Source organism: Bidens hawaiensis, unplaced genomic scaffold, assembly GCF_021521415.1.
Source record: "Bidens hawaiensis isolate Kalapana, Puna unplaced genomic scaffold, B.hawaiensis_p1.1 tig00026220_1, whole genome shotgun sequence".
Classification (NCBI taxonomy): Eukaryota; Viridiplantae; Streptophyta; class Magnoliopsida; order Asterales; family Asteraceae; genus Bidens; species Bidens hawaiensis.
The window spans coordinates 95,757-109,052 of NW_027505066.1; the positions used below are offsets into that span (position 1 = coordinate 95,757).

The following is a 13,296-nucleotide window of genomic DNA, read 5'->3' on the forward strand; positions in this document are numbered from 1 at the left end:
CGCATTTGATCCACTCTCCAAACACAATTCATATTTTAAGAATAAGGGATTCAGAATCTGAAAATCAACTTATTAAGGTGCCAATGAATAAACATTAAACAACTCTTTCAAATCTGTTCTTACCTCTCATCCCACATCGCTGGAAAGTGCAAATGAGTGTATATTTATATATGCAACAGGGAAACCAATAAGCATGACCTTTCATGAACAGAATTCTTTTTTATCCTTTTGTAGGTCCCCAAACCGGATCCCGACAGTCCCCAAACCGGATCCCGACAACGAACGGCTTTGTTCTTGATAAACGCTCGATACGGGTGCGGTGAAACAAACGACCGAACATAAATAATATAACGATAAAATAAAGGAATGATCTCGTAACCGGTACAAAAGATTCAAAATATTATAACGAACCGATCCCACCCAAGGTGAGCTCCCCTTTGGTTCGTTATAATATTTATAGCCAAACATAAAAACATTCTAGAAGATCTTCCATTAAAGCCAAAAGCGTGCACCGAAGCTCTCGTCTCGTATCCGGGATTTCACGCCCACTTTATTTACTTGACCTTAAATATATAATAGGTTTCGTACTTTGATATCGCAAGTCACATTTTTAGCCTTACACCTTTGTTTTCGGTTCATCATGATTCTTGCTATGATGTTTCTTTTTTTTTTCCTTTGTTTTCGGTTCATCATGACTCTTGCTATGATGTTACAGGAATTTAAGACTTCAAATGATCTAAATGCAACTTTAATGAGCTCATCATTGGTGTTTATAGCTCATAAGTGACAGTGACTGGTGAATATGGTGGCTCTTATCATAACGTAACTGCAAATGATCTTTGATTTTAGCTATATATTTTGGAAACATGTTTCTTGGTTAGAGGGATAAGGCATTGTACCTATTTGGAATATTATTAGGTGAGTTGTCGTTTTAGGAAACCTATACATGCTCGATTCAAGTTTTAAGCTGACCTAATTGTTGTGTTAAGACCATTTAGTGTCACAAGTAGGTTTATATGTTTGATGATAATTCAAAGATAGAAAAGTTCATGTACATAGCAGCTAGAAAAAAAACTAGACATGTTGCATTCATGAATAGACATGGACTGTATTGTAGCCTTCACCTTCCTTCTCTTGCTCGCCTGCATGCAGCTAATGTAAATCTTGGATGTTTTGTAAAGCCTATATATTAACAAAATAATTATGTGATAAATTTGTTAAGGAAACATAAAAAGTAAATAACATCAAGTTTATAATATCATTTACAGACCTGAGTAGTTGTTTCAATTAATTCCTTTTTGGTATTGTTCTCCAATTCTACTTTACTAAGATGTGAAAGTCTAGCTTCCATGTCCCGTTTATCGATCAATGCAGCCTAATAGACAAGTACTTAATTAAAAAGATAATAATAAATATCCTTAAAATGCTAGTTTTGAAGTAAAAATTTGCTACCTGAAGAGCAGATTCTCTCTCTTCACATAAAGTTGTAAGTTCATTAATTTTGGATGATAATTCTTCCGAGTTTTGCTTTTCTGAATTTAACATGTATTTCAATGTCTTCACTTCTTCTTGCATAATAATTTCTTTTCTCTCTTTCTCATGTAATTCTTCTGATAACTGCATTAGCACAATGGAAAAAAAAGAGTAATTTTCAAAATAAATGGATCGCGGTTATGTTATGTTCCATCTCTAACTGGTTGAACAAGTAAAAGAATATGCACAATTACTTACTTGCTTTGCAGTTTTTAGGGATTCTTCAAGAGCTTTTAATAAATCATGTGCTCGTTTCTCACCGACATCCACATTGGGAGATTTTAATTTACCAGAACTGTCACCATTAGTAAGGCCTATATTAGCTGCAGAAGGCGCTTTAGAGTACCGACGCAACATGACATCATTTATATGTTTTTGAAGGCTAGCACATATTTCATTACCCTATATTATAAAGACGTATCATAGTCACACTCGCACAGGATGCACAAACAACAGATAAGTAAATGGAAAGAAAAATATATAATTTTCACACCTGCTTGGTTTTAAACTGAAATATACGCAAGACACCTGCAACTCTCATCTTAAAAAACACTGCAGCATTGCTGCAACCAAATTGCATTATATCTCTTAATTCAGCCGAGTACAAATTTCTTTCTGAACCAGGCGAAAAAGGTGAACCTATAGAAACAAGCAAAAAGAACTACTTAAATCATATGCATTTAAAATAATAAAAGCATTTCTTGATTAAAATAATAATTGAGACTCACCCCGCGCTTGTTAATACCCAATATGATTCTTCTGGGTAGAAGTTCGATCGGTTCACCAATCTTGAGGACACTAAAGAAAACTGAATATCCATATGGAAGCGTCCTAAAAATTCTCAAAAATTGCTGCCGTGCGTCTTCTTTTGATATATTTTCTACACAGTTCTCATTATAAAATTATTTCAGTATCATTATTAATTCATACTAATCAATAAGATATAATAAAATAAGGAAGATTACCACAGAACGATAATGGTTAAGTATATCCAACTCCCATTCTCTCTTGGCACGAGTTATAGCAATCTGTCTAGGCAGAAATCGCTCAACAAGCGAAGTCCAATCACTACCAAAAAAAAAAAAGAAAAAAGAAAAAAAGAAAGAAGAAGAATCCCAACTATAATTACTTAAAGAACATACATAGTAAATTTGAAAGATAGATAAATCACTAACGTGTGTGTTTCAGGTTTAGCAACATATCCAATTGCAATGCTGATAACTGTGCAGCATATTCCTTTCCAACAGGATAGTTTCCCAAAATATAATCATGTTGCAGCTGCAAATAAGAACATGGTCATCAGGTGTGTATTATACAGGAACAGTTTGCATAATACACAAAATAAAACAAGTGCATACTTGAACATATGATAATTGTACAAACATTGGGTCTGCAATAGCTTCATCGGATTCACAAAAGAACTTCTTTTTAAAAACTAACTTGCTTTGATCCTTTGCTGACTTGAATTCTGTTAAGAGATCTCCAATGTACTTGTTGTCATCTAACTGAATATACTCCTCTGGTGACAGCAATTCATTTTGTTAAACGACTATCTAAGAATACAAAAGATTGTGTAGAAATAAAAAAGAGAACATAAACGGATACCATCTCCGGGTTCGAATGTTTTAGACGTGGTAACAACAGTTCGATACTCGAATAAACTAAAGCTTGAATATGCTGACAGTTTGATTATTCCAGCAAGTTCCTCAACAGCATTAGAAACGGTTGTCGCCATATCATAGGATATTCTTTCAAAAGTTCCATCCAAGAAAGATACAAAAATGGTAAGCTTTTTCCTAATCAAAAGAGCTTCAATCTCTTCATGAAACGGAACCGTATGGCGTGGACCCACCTTCACAGAACATTTAAGTGCATTTTGAGTTTTAATTACCAAAACTCGCACATCAGGATCTGTATTCACCATCTGTAAATCTTCATCAATGCACTTTGATATATATCCACCAATATCCTTACTACTAGTTGGCATGCATGATGCACATAGATACATGAGTTCCCATGCTCTTATTAAATACTGCCTGCATAAAAAACAACAGAAATTAACCAACATATATTCATTGAAATACATGACAGAACTATCGAATATGCATAATGCATAATACCTATCAGGACATTTCCTAATTTGCTTTATAATTTGTGCAAACATTTCATCTCGAAGCTCAGGATGTTCTAAAGCATGTTTGTATAGATCAGAAACAAGTACAATTCGTTCTTCTATACCAATGTGATTCACTTTCTCTATGACTCTATTCCCATATATTTCAAAATAGTCTGAAACAGCTTTACTGCTCCGCCCACAAAATCATTGTTTATTTTCAGTAGAGATGTTGGAATAGAATCCTGTGATACATCAAATATATATACACACACGTGGTGCCACAGATCGATAATTCCAAAAATCTTGAAAAGATAAAGTGATTACCTTCTGAAAACACAACATATCTTCAACTGTGAATTTCTTGACAGATCTGATTGAGAAAGAACCGTGTTTTTCAGCTGAACTTATCTGTTTTTGCATAGCCCTTAGAAACTCCACTACCTTAAAAAAGATAAACGAAAAGTAACTAAGAATCATGAGTTCATTCTTTATTTAAAATAAAATTAATCCAACCTGAAATTTATCAATCGAAGAAATGGCACCAGCAACATCTGCTGGAATCGAACTCAAGAGGGTCATTGGTGTACTGCATAACATTAATTAAGTCAACAATAGAACATATGATCCACAAAAGCATTTTAATTTTTCTTACAGTTGGGCAACAAAAACCGACAACGTCTGATAACTGAACTCGCCAAATATGATCCTGGATTGAAGAAAATTGGGCAGAAACACTTAGCATTAAAGATCTACTACGGTGTCCAGAAAAGTATAATAAAAGGTTCACAGATTATGATCTCTTCAACTAATTAATAACAGGATACACTAGTGCTAGCTTACTAATTAAGTACAACATTAATTGCATCTAGAAAAAGGTGTTACATGTCGTTTGCTATTTCTCTATTTATGATAACTAAGTACCATTATGGCCTTTGCTATTTCCTTGTGGTTTAATTTGTAATAATTGTGATGCTTATTAGTATGATGAGCCGATCACATTCTGGTCATCCAGAATAAGGTTTTTTGCTTCCTCCTCTAGTTTCTTATTCTCCCTATCAAAAGGATTCACATAAAATTACATACATATGCAATCTTCTTGTTATGCTATCCTTCGAGTAACGGTAGTAATCAGAAGAAGAACAAAACTACCTTAATTAGGGTATAGATGAAAGTACGCAGGAGGCGGGAAGGGTTTTTCCTTTTCTTTTTCTTTTTTAATTTGCTTTTCAAAAAACATTTACTCGAATGATTGCTGCATGCAACTACGGAAGTTACATTTATCTCCTCATAGGTTTTTGCATGACTTAATGACGGTGAATTGATGAGGTGAGCCGTCCAATTCGTGCGGGTCCATTGAAAAAAAAGTATCTATTTATGGTAGTTCCGGACTGTGCGTACAAGTCGATGAATATAGAAGGACTTAAGTTGACACCTTGATCAAGTTGGTTTAGTTTCTTAATTATGATATAATTAATATGATAATGTTTTGGTCATCAAGTTAGAGTTAGAAGATCTATATATATAGAGCTCGGGTAGAGGTTTTGAATGTGTGATCAATAAAGAAATTTGTAACGAGTTTTTTAGTCGATTTTTCTCTTATAATCAAAATTGTTTATTGATCACGTGCCTTGAACTACTAGGCACTCTATAAAACATTATGGGGCATTTTCCACCAAACTTGTAAACCGGTTTTTCAAATATCGTTAATGAATCGTAACCGGCTATGGTTCCTAACTAGTTTTGTAGTGGAAAGATAATGTTTTATTGGTTAGGCTAATAACCGAACCGATAAACCTACAGTGAAAATAACCGATTTTTAATAAAACTATAAAATACATTAAATTAACTCCTAAAGTGTAGGTTAAACTCACTTTATAGAAACACAAAGGATATTTAACAACAAATAAAATTAAAAATTAAAAATTAAAAAGAAAAAAGAAAAAAGGGAAAAACAACAATATATTTCATTTGATAATATATAACCAATGTTGCCTTTGTCTTCAATTTGTTCTTAGCTACGGGCTCCAGAGGCTTTAGTTGACAATTGTGCTTCATTTTTAGCTTTTAATGCCTTACAATTGTAAATACATTACAGAGTCTAAGATCTAGTCGTAATATCGATACGTTAAGATCGTGATCAATCAATACGTTATAGGAATACTTTATTGATGATGGATGAATACATTAATGAGGTCTAGGGAGAATCCGACAGCATAACGTTACAGTGGATAAATATGGCACAGATCTCTATGCTAATTACCGCGAACACCAAATCCGTGCACTTACAACAATGTTTTGGAAAAAGAGCTTTTAAAGTGGAGTTGGATGTGACTTTTAGGAACACGTTACACGTTACATTTTTGCAATGAGTCATTTTCGTGTTGTCCAACACCTAACATAAGTTGAACTTCATGAAGATTTTGGGTTTCTTTTTGTTTATAGTACCGTACCAACACGATGTTTTTTTCATATTCTAATTTGAGTCTTGAAGGTTGACATGACACTATTATTGAGTGCTTTTGCGTTTTTTAAGCTAGAGAAGCGGTGTGATCAAACCTTAACGTGCACACCTTATGTACTTAGACTGGTTAAACTGGTCATAAACGGTTTCTAATGACTAAAAACGACTATATAGCCATTGGAAAGCGTTCAACAATTCATTACAAACGTTGTTGGAAATCAAGCTCAATAGCACGCACACGAATGCTGATATCAACCAAGATCGACTCTTTCCGTTTATTATAATTTTTGACACTTACACATCATGTCATCTGCCGTTACATGTCTTTTAATGACACATGACATCACTTTTTCGTTAAAAAACGTGCAACCCTCCTACAAATTTATAGACTAGGTTTGCAAATTTTAAAATCTTTGGATCAAACTTGCCATATATTTAAACCACATCGACCATCTTTGCAAATATTTTCCTATCATTTTTATGAGTATAAACGCCAATGATCTTCATTCCAAATAGATTAGGTGAGGCACCCAAAGGGGAGGATCATATTTGACTATTTGAGCAGAAAACAAAACTTGTCCATTGATCTATTAATGTGATTAAAACATATCAGGTGTGTTTAAATGTTTTATTTTTATAACCTAGTTCAACAACATTAATGCACACCAGTGTTTCTAAGATTTTCTTTTAACAAAACTGACCAAAATGTGCCTTTTTATGGAATGTTGGGTTATGAACCTTAATTTATGAAAAGTTTAAGCACCTGCAATTCCGTATGTTCTTCATAGACTCATATTTTAACAAGGGATCCAAAATTTGAAAATCAACTTAAGATATCAAACGTATAAAACTTCTGTTTTTTTTTCTTTCTAATTCGAGCATGGTTTTTCAAATCTGTTCACAAATGGGTGTATTGAAAAGATATGACCTTACTTGAACAGGATCTGACAAACAAATTCCTCATTTTTTTCTTTGATTTCAGTTCGGTTCATGATCTTGTAATGCATTAGCTATCAACCATCTTTGTATTAAAGAAGTTTTCGAGCAGGAATCTTTCTAATTAGGAACAGTATATAATTACAAGGATTCTTTCTGTAGGACCTAGAAGATCACGATTTAACCAACAATCAAGAGCGTAACATAGAAGAAGAACAACAAGTGATTAACCTGAAATACGAACTCTATTAATCAAACAGCGTTGTTACAAGACATGGCTTTCTGTTTACACCGACTCCCTATTTGCACACATCATATGAGCAGTTAATTAACTACCCATGGAAGTTATATAACTACCTGGTGGTTATATAACTACCTTATAACTGCCAATAACCGCCTAATATTTACATCAACTAACTTACAAATGTTGCATAAACACCCCAAACTATACTTTACTCTAATTACCAATTTGAACCGTAACATTCTATCAAACTTGATCACACAATTAAGGCCACCACTTGCTACCCGCATCTTTGCTATGATGACCCAAGAAGTTAAGACTTCAAATGATTTAAATGAAACTTTAATGGGCTCATTATATGTGATATGTGTTTATAGCTCATAAGTGATTATGTAATGCATCAGCTGTCGATCCTCTTTGTGATAAACAAGTTTCTGTCACATTTGAATCTTTCTAATTCGGAACAGTATATTCGGAGCAGCATACTGTAGATTTAGAGGGATTAGGCATTGTACCTATTTGGAACATTATTAGGTGAGTTGTCATTTTGGGAACCTATACATGCTCAATACAAGTTTTAAGCTGACCTAATTGTTGTGTTAAAACTTATAACCATGTAGTGTCATAAGTACCAGTGTTTAAAGATTCAGAGATAGAAAAGTTCATGTAGCAGCTAGAAAAAACAAGACATATTGTACTCATGAATAGAAGATGGATTGTATTGTAGCCTTCATCATCCCCTCTCTTGCCCGTCTGCACACAGCTTTGAGCTAAGGGTTCTTAAGTCATCTTCGATGTTTTGTAAAGCCTATATATTAACAAAATAATTATGTGATAAATTTATAAGAAAAACATAAAAAGTAAATAAAATCTAGTTTATAATATCATTTACAGACCTGACTAGTTGTTTCAATCAATTCCTTTTTGGTATTGTTCTCCAATTCTACTTTACTAAGCTGTGAAAGTCTAGCTTCCATGTCCCGTTTATCGATCAATGCAGCCTAAAAGACAAGTAATTAATTACAAAAATAATAAATCTCCTTAAAATGTTAGTTTTAAACTAAAAGTTTACTACCTGAAGAGCAGATTCTTTCTCTTCACTTAAAGTTCTAAGTTCATTATACTTGGATGATAATTCTTCTGAGTTTTGCTTTTCTGAGTTTAACATGTATTTCAATGTCTTCACTTCTTCTTGCATAATAATTTCTTTTCTCTCCTCATGTAATTCTTCTGATAACTGCATCAGCATAGTGAAATATAAGACTCATTTTCATAATAAAACGGGTCGATTATGTTATGTACTATCTCTAACAGCTGGTTGAATGGGTAAAGATAGCATACATAATTACCTACTTGCTTTGTAGTTCTTTGGGATTCTTCAAGAGATTTTAATAAATCATGTTCTCGTATCTCACCAACATCCACATTGGGATGTCTTGAATTATTAGAAATATCACCATCAATAGGACCTGAATTAGCAGCAGAGCGCACTTTAGAGTACCGACGCGATATGACATCGATTATATGTGTTTGAAGGGCAACACATATTTCCTCACCCTGTATTTTAAAAATTAACTCTAGTGACAATATGCACAAAAAGCAGATAGAGTAAAAAAGAAAAAAATATATAACTTTCAACCTGCTTAGTTTCAAACTGAAATATTTGCAAGACACCCGCAAATTTCATCTTAAAAAACATTGCAGTATTGCTGCTACCAAATTGCATTATATCTCTTAAGTCAGCCGAGTGCAAGTACTCTTTGGGGACCGGACGAAAAAAGTGAACCTATGGACAAAGACAAACAATAAGAAATGCATAAATCATATTTCAGTTATGCATATTAGCTAATATGATACATAAATATCATATTAGCTAAGATAACAATTGAGACTCACCCCACGCTTGTTAATACTCAATATGATACTTTCAGGTAAAAGTCCAAAAGGATCATCAATCTTTGCGGACACTAAAGAACACAGAATATCCGTATGGAAGCATCCTTAAAATTCTCAAAAATTGCTGCCTTGCATCTGCTTTTGTTTGATTTTCCTATAGTCAGCATTACAAATTTATTTTAGCATAACAATTAACTCTTACTAGTGAATAAGATAAAAGAAAAGAGTGAGATTACCATAGAACGATAACGTTTAAGTATATCCAACTCCCAGTCTCTCTTGGCACGAGTTATGTCATTCTGTCTAGGCAGAAATCGTTCAACAAGTAAAGTCCAGTCACTACAAAAGGAAAATAAAAGATTCCTAATTATAATTACTTCAATAAAATACATGCATATTAAAATTTGAAGGATAGAAGATAACTAACGTGCACCTTTCAGGTTTAATAGCGTATCCTATTTCAACCAAGATTTGTAATGCGGATAGCTGTGCAGCATCATCTTTACCAATCGGATAGTTTCCCAAGATATAATCATGTTGTAACTGCAAAATAAAAATATGAACATCAGGTTTCTATATAAAGTTAAGAACCATTTGTTAGAATACACAAAATAAAACAAGTGCACACTTGAACATATGATAAATGAACAAACACTATGTCTGCAATAGCTTCATCCGACTCACGAAAGAACTTCTTTCTAAAAATCAACTTGCATTGATCCTTTGCTGACTTGGATTCTGCTAAGACATCTCCAATGTACTTGTTGCCATTTAATTTAATATACTCCTCTGATGGCAGAAATTCATGTTATTACATTACTAACTCAAAACATAAATGATTGTCCAAGAATGAAAAAAGAAACGTAAATGGATACCATTTTCAGGTTCAAGTGATTTGCGATACTTGAATAAACTAAAGCTTGAATATGCTGACAATTTGATTATTCCAGCAAGTTCCTCAACAGCATTAGAAACAGTTGTTGCCATGTCATACGGCATTTCTTCAAACGTTCCATCCAAGAAAAACACGGTAGTTGTAAGCTTTTTACCAACCAAAAGGGCTTCAATCTCTTCACGACAAGGAATCGCATGGCGTGGGCCCGCCTTCAAAGAGAATTTAAGTGCATTCAGAGTGTTCATTGTAAGAACTTGAACATCAGAATCTGTATTATGATTATGCACAACATCATGGATGTACTCTGATATATATCCACCAATATCCTTGCTACTAGGTGGCATGCATGATGCACACATATACATAAGTTCCCATGCTCTTATTAAATACAGCCTGTATAAAAACAACATAAATCAATTGGAAATTTGAAACATGTGATAAAAATATTGAACATAACTATCAGGACAATTCCTGGTTTGCTATAAAATTTGTGCAAAAATTTCGTCTCGAAGCTCGGAACGTTTCAAAGCCTGTTTGTATAACTTGCAAACAAGTTCAATCCGTTCTTCTAAGCTAATTTGATTCCCGCTTTCATGTGAATCAATTCCCATGTATTTCAAAATGGTTTGAAATAACTTTACCGCCCGACTCGCAAAGTCACCATTTATTTTCAGCAGGGATGTTGGTATAGGTTCCTGTAACAAAAACAATATTAAACAAATTGGTAAAATAATAAAAGATAGGTTTAAAAGGAGAAAGTAATTACCTTCTGATAACATAGCGTGTCTTCAAATATGAACTCCTCGCGATCTTGCAGTCCAACGAATCGTTTTGAGAAAAAACCGTGTTTCCCTACTGAATTTAACTGTTTTTGCATTGCCCTTAAAAACCCCTCTATCTAAGTAAAGATAATTAAAAATCAAGTCAGAGACTTGAACTAATTATTGATAAATTTCACATTTTTTTTAATATAAACCTAATCCCACCTGAAATTTATCAATTAAAGGTATAGCACCAGCAAGCACAGCTGGAATTGAATTAGATAAGGTCATTGGTGTACTGCAAGGAACCAAGCCAACATTATTAAGTCATCAATCAAGCATATGGCTCATAGAAGAAGGATGAAACACTTACAGTGATGCAAAACTGGAAGCGTCACTGTCGTAATCATCTCCATTGGTAATAGCAGAATAGTAAGATTCGGCTTCATATCCATTGCTCATTCTTGCACTTTGACCCGACATTGCAACTGATCTATTGAAGTAAGACACCATTATTAAGTCAACAATCCAACATTATATTTATTTTATTTTGAACAGCAAATCTTCCTACCTAATTAAGATCCCCGTAACCTTGCATTTGCAAGGATTCGAGACCACTAGACCATTAGGCAATCGAACATACGATCTATTAAAGCATTTCACACTCTCCAAATTATAAAGAGGGGCGGGAACACTTACGGTGATGTACCATCATTGTCATAATCACCTCCGTCTGTAACGTCGCCTGAACTCGACGAAGATCTGGCGTGTTTGGCCTTTTGTTGAGGTTGATAATAACTAATTTCCTACAAAACCTGCAACTTTTATGACTCACAACTATTAATCTAATTAATCAGCACAAAAGTAATAAACATCTAATCTAAATTCCTAAACATAAAATTGATGCACTAAAAAAAGATCAACAATATCCAGAAGAAAAATATGAAAGGAAGATATATATGTACCGAGTGATGAGACAGAAAGAGGGTGTGTTGTGTTATGACTCAGAATGAAGGAATGTTTTCGGTTTAAAAGTCAATATTGGCGGAACCACCGACCTTAATGTGTTCGGAAATTACGCGGGAGGTAGTTTATTTTCTGCAGCTTTTTTATCCTTTCAAATTAATTTTATATTACTTAAACTAGCTTTAGACCACATGGAATAATGCAGGTCTAAGTAATATATTAAATCAACACAATTTTGTCCACATGTCCTTCACCTAGGTTGTCCACATAGACTTTCATGTCATCAAACTTCTATAAATCTAATTTCCACATATTCACAATAAAATTTTAATCAATGATATTGACTTTTATATTCTTTAAATATGTTCCAAACTGATCCAGACTCATGTTCGAGTCTCTTAAAAAGCAGTTTGTTAGTTTTTTTTTACTTTTAACACACTATTATTATTATTATTATTTTAACACTTTATTGTTATTATAAAACCAATTATCATTACTAAATAAATGTTAGATAAAGTTACAAATCCAGTTTTGTTTGAAAATCCAAAAATTTGTTTATTTTTTTTCTTTATTCTAAACCATTCGTTTAGGTCTTAAAAAAACTCGTTATTATAATTATCATTTAAATTAAGTGAAACGTTTATAAGCTGATTTATGTTCATATAACTTAATATTCTTGTTGTGTAACTTTTAAGTGTCAAAATTATTTGAAACCGTTAATCACAAATTAACAGCATCGTTAGTTATTTATTGCTTTGTCATATTTTAAAATAGTTACGAAGTTCTAAATTAATATAATTTGTAATAAGTCGTCTGTTTATAATTGTTAGTCTATAAATATAATTTAAAGCCATTTTATATCAAACTTCTAATCAAGTCCCCAAATTTGGCATACAAATCCTAAATCCCAAATGATCTTGGACGTTCCGTGTCGTTTAGTCTATTTAACTTATTAAAGCATATATTGTTTGACTGCGATTAAAGTTATTCAATTAGTTATATATTGACTATAAATATTATATAATCAACTATAATTGGGATGTTTCATGTATTTGGATATTTAAAAATTTTCAATTCACCAAAAGCATATTAACAATATAATTAGCTACTACAAGATTTTTAATTTGGACTTTATTATATAATTAAGCATATTAACAATATAATTGGCTGCTACAAGATTTTATGTAACTTTGTCAAGAGTGAAGAGTAGAGCCGGTATTAAGTTAGTCATACTCGACAAAGAATCACAGCTTACAACTAAAACTACAAGCGTTGTTTATAAGGAGATTTTCGGAAATTTAATGTGATAAAGTTTAAGTCTGGTATTTATTTATAAGCTTAGTTTTCAATTAATATTACAAAATTTATTACTAATTTGTGTTTTTTATTTTTTTCAGGTCTAATGGTTCATTTATGTTATATTATTTCTTATTCACTGCATTGTTTATTATTTATAAAGCATTTTCTTTTTATGTTATAGACATGGTTTAA

At 32.7% G+C, this 13,296-nt stretch overlaps 2 pseudogenes; both read right to left on the minus strand.

Moving 5' to 3' along the window:
- Nucleotides 1–1,152: 1,152 nt before the first annotated feature.
- Nucleotides 1,153–7,577, minus strand: LOC143610411 (kinesin-like protein KIN-14I; annotated as a pseudogene).
- A 443-nt stretch (nt 7,578–8,020) lies between these two features.
- Nucleotides 8,021–11,352, minus strand: LOC143610412 (kinesin-like protein KIN-14E; annotated as a pseudogene).
- Nucleotides 11,353–13,296: the final 1,944 nt, after the last annotated feature.